Source organism: Rhipicephalus microplus, chromosome 2 (assembly GCF_043290135.1).
Source record: "Rhipicephalus microplus isolate Deutch F79 chromosome 2, USDA_Rmic, whole genome shotgun sequence".
Taxonomy (NCBI): domain Eukaryota; kingdom Metazoa; phylum Arthropoda; class Arachnida; order Ixodida; family Ixodidae; genus Rhipicephalus; species Rhipicephalus microplus.
Genome location: NC_134701.1, coordinates 81148905 through 81153477, shown reverse-complemented (window position 1 = coordinate 81153477; position 4573 = coordinate 81148905).

Below are 4573 nucleotides of genomic sequence, written 5' to 3'. Positions count from 1 at the left end.
TGGTGGCCTCAGATGGCGGCGCTGAGTCCCTGAACTCGGGCGGCATCTTCGGCCTGCCGGACAGCCCAGAGCTGGTCGTTGAGCTCCGAGCTTCTGAGCGCCGCCTCCCAGCGGCGGCGTTGCCGACGGAGAAGGTTCCCCGCGGCACCAGCAGACGGGACGGCGGCGGGAACGAGTGAACTCGAGGCTTCCTGTTGCCTGGTATTGGCAGCCGCCATAGGCGCATCGCGAACGGCGGCCGTTTCTCGACCATTGTTATCGGCGCATTCCCAGAGCATGTGGCGCAGCGTTGCTCTGTGCCCGCATGCTTTACATAGATCGGTAATGTGTAAGTGCGGGTAGCAGTGGCGTAAGACGACCGGGCTGGGGTAAGAGTGGGTTTGTAGTAAGCGATAGCTTACGGCATCGTGTCTGTTTAATTTGTCATGCGGTGGCGGGAACTTTCGCCTTTCCAGTCTGTAGTGTTGCGTAATATCTCGGAACGTGATGAGACGATCACCCCACGACCATTGTGGTCTGTGTTGTCGCTGCGTGTCTGTCAAGGTGTCTCAATCCGGCAGATCAGAAGCCCCGTTGTCGGGAGCGGAGGCGGCGGCCACGGAATGTGCCGCGGCTCGGCGAGTGAGACCTCGAGCCGCGGCGTGGGCCGCCTCGTTGCCCGGAAGCGGGACATCGGTGTGTGCCGGGGTCCAAAGGAGGAAGACTGTTAAATTTTGTTGTGGCGATCGCGACGCTAAGTCACCATCACCGCACCTCTTAAGGATGCGGGCCGCTTCCCGCGAGACGCGGCCGCGCGCGAAGCCGCGGATTGCTGCCTGCGAGTCGCTGATTACGATCGTAGCGTTCGGCACCGTGGCGATTGCTAGGGCTATCGCGGCTTCTTCGGCCGCCTCCGTATGTCCCGTGGTCACCGTGGCGCTCGCGAGGCATTTGCCCGCACGGTCAATGACCGCAGCGGCGTGTGCGTGTCTCCCGTCACCATATCTCGCGGCATCTACGTACACAACTTCGTCGCTAGTGCCGTACTTCTTTTGAAGGTCACTAGCTCGCTGGTTACGGCGCCCGACGTGGTGCGTCGGGTGCATATTCTTAGGAAGCGGCGGAACAATTAGGCGGTCGTGAACCGAGGCAGGAACATCCGCTTTTTCTCCCTGCTGAGTGTGGTACCGGATGCCAAGTGACTCGAGGATGTGTCGACCCGTCTTAGAACCCGACAAGCGTTCGTTTTGCGAAACGACATGGGCCTCAATTAACTCGTCGAGTGAGTTGTGCAGTCCAAGTTCTAGTGACTTTTCAGTGCTCGCATTCAGTGGAACTCCAATTGCTCTCTTGAAAGCTTTTCGTATTATACATTCGATCTAGTTTTTTTCTGAGCCTAGCAATTTGAGGTAGGGGGCAACGTATGTTATACGGCTTATTGCGTACGCCTGCACTAGACGGATCGCGCAGTGTTCGCGCATACCAGTACGTCTGTTCGTGATACGACGTAGGAGTCGGATCGTGTCGTCTACCGAACGACGTAGTCTTCGCACCGTCTCACCATTATGGCCGTTTGCCTGCAGGTGTAACCCCAGAATTCTAATTTTGTCTACGTGTGGAATGGGAGTGCCATCTGCCAATAGAACGCTTATTTTGTAGCACTCCCTTTCCTCGTCGCGCGGGGTTTTGTGACCTCTACTTGTAGGTTTGTAGATTAGAAGTTCCGACTTGGTTGCCGAGCATTCGAGGCCCGTTCCTCGCAAGTACTCCTGAACTTCGTCTACACCTGCCTGGAGCGTACGCTCGATGTGACCATCACAACCTCCGCCGGGAACCCAGAGGGTGATGTCATCCGCGTAGATACTGTGATACAATCCTTGTATGCCTAATAATTTCTCGGGTAGCCCCAATAGAACTAAATTAAAGAGTAATGGCGAAATTACGGAGCCTTGTGGCGTGCCCCTCGAGCCCATCTCAAATTCTTGCAGTTCCACATCTCCAACGACGACGCGTACGCGTCTGCCGGCAAGGAAGTCACGTATGTAATTATATGTTTTTTGTCCTAGTCCTAATGTTTGAACTCTGTTTAAAATTGCTTCGTGTTTAACGCTGTCATAGGCCTTTTAATTATCTAGGCCAAGGATCGCCTTGGTTGAGCTGGTAATGTCATCAACAATGTGGTGCTTCAGCTGAAGCAACGCGTCTTGTGCGGAGAGATTGCGGCGGAATCCTAGCATGGTGTGCGGGAATACATCGCGGACTTCGAGAAAGTCAGTCACGCGTTTGAGGACTGCGTCCTCCAGAACTTTTCCTACACAAGACGTGAGCGAAATTGGCCTTAGATTATCAAGCGCAACCTGCTTGCCCGGTTTAGGAATCATGATAACTCGAGCTCTTTTCCACGCTTCAGGAAGGGAACCGCGTTGCCAGCGCTCGTTGATATAAGTCACAAATCGGGAGATGGACTCGTCATCTAAGTTGCGGAGAGCCTTGTTCGAAACCCGGTCCAGGCCGGGCGCCGATCGGGTGTTTAGTTCAAAAAGGACTGCCCGAATTTCCGCTCCGCTAAATTCGGCGTCTAGTTGCTCATTAGCAACGCCGTCATAATCTGGGTGTTGGACGCTCTCTGCCGGCTTAAAGTAACGGTCACGTATTGCACCGAGCAAGTCATCGCCTTTATGATCGTTCACAAGTCTCCGAGTTTTATGGCCTTGAGCGGCACGAGTATCTTCCGGATCCAATAGGTGCCGGAAAAGGCGCCAAGCCCTCGCCCCGCGCATCTGTCGCTCGAGGCCGTTGCACAGGTCTTCCCATTGTGACCTACAGTCTTGGAACGCATGTTCCTCAATTTCTCTGTCTAACCGTGCTATGCGTTTCCTCAACGCCCGGTTATGTCTTTGGCGTTTCCACCTCTTGAGTAGGGCGTGCTTTGCTTCCCAAATGTGTAGGAGCCTGCTGTCGATTACTTCGAGCTTCGCTTCGGGCGGGATGTGGCACGTTACCGTGTCTACTAAAAAACTTTTTTTCCAGCATCACTATGTCGTACTCTTGTGCTTCCCGAACGTGTCGTTTTACATCCTCGACTACTGAAATACACTATGAGGCTGATATGCCATATCAGGCATAATCACCAGAATGCGAATGGAGTCACTTTTTTGAAGACTGAAGAAAGAATTTAGGCAGGTGTCTGGGTAAAGAAAGAATAAATATTGATTGAGAAAACCAACTGTTTGTGCTGCACAGTCGCTCACTGGTCACCCCGTATATGTAGGCACTGGATCAGGACCTCCTAGGTAGTGCCGGCTGTAGATTTCTTCTGTGCGTTGTTGAACAGTAGAAATTCGCAGTGTGCGCGTGTGGCTTAACTGAAAGCGGACTGCGTACGTGTCTGTGTATCCCATCGGAGTCTTCTGTATCTCATTGCCCATTAGCGGCGATCGGCATGTTCCAGCAGGAAACGCATGTCCGTCAATGCATCCTTTGTGCCTCCCCAGGTTTCTCTCCTGCGCAATGCCATGACGAGCGCCAGCGTCAACGTTGCCGCCAGTGCAAGCGTTAGCACCCACTTCGGGGAGATGGTCGATAATTTTGTCGACAACTTCAGCTATCACAAACATTATTTCATTGTCGCGGGTGTTACTCTTCACGATGGAGATCTTACGCCATGCGACAACGAGGAGGACATCGAGGTCAAATTGAGATAGAGCAGTCAAACACCAACCGACGTTGCACAAGCTCTTATAAAACGATGCGCAACAAACAGTCGACTGCTGTCAAGGTAACCTTTATATTCGTGTCATGCTAATTACTCAGCCATGTTTGTTTTTCTGTTTTTTTTTCAGGAACCACAACGCAGCTCGTCGGTATGCAATTATAATTATTTTTTGCATGACGGTAAACAGTAAACGTACAGATGAAAAGTGAATAGAAATTGTGGCAGGCATGTTGACGGGTCATAAAAAGTGATGAAGCAACCAGACGTGTTTCGAACACCTGTGCGATTTTGATCCACGGCGTGAGTTTTTTTTTACGTTTTGTGACCACATAAGCCGGCACGTGAGGACCGCCACCTGGGTGCTGCACCAGCCGCCAGGCCATTTCAGCAGCTAACCATACCATCGACGTGGCCCTCGGAATGTAGTCCCAGCTTGTTACGGTGACCATTTTCCAGGGACCTCCAGAGACAAAAATACAAAGTCTTCAGTTTTATAGAAAAAGATCTGTCTCTCCAATTTATACCTAATCAAAAGATAAATAGACCATTCGGGACACTACTGCGCCGTCTACGATTAGGTGTTGCATACACGACTCACTGCTTATGTCGCATAAAAAGGAGAACGTCCCCGCACCGCGACCACTGTGATCATGGCGATAGGTGAGCGCAGCATATCAATATTGCCGCGTCAATATTGACATGTAAGCCATATGATGAACGATGCGCTCAACGCAGTGATCAATTGAACCGCCTCGATTGACGACCGTTTACAATTGGCAGAGAACTTGCACCGTGGCCACATGGCGATAATCAAAGTGCCCAGTGAGCCCCCTGCGTGATTTTTAATGGACAAAAATTTAATTAACTGTTTTTATTTCT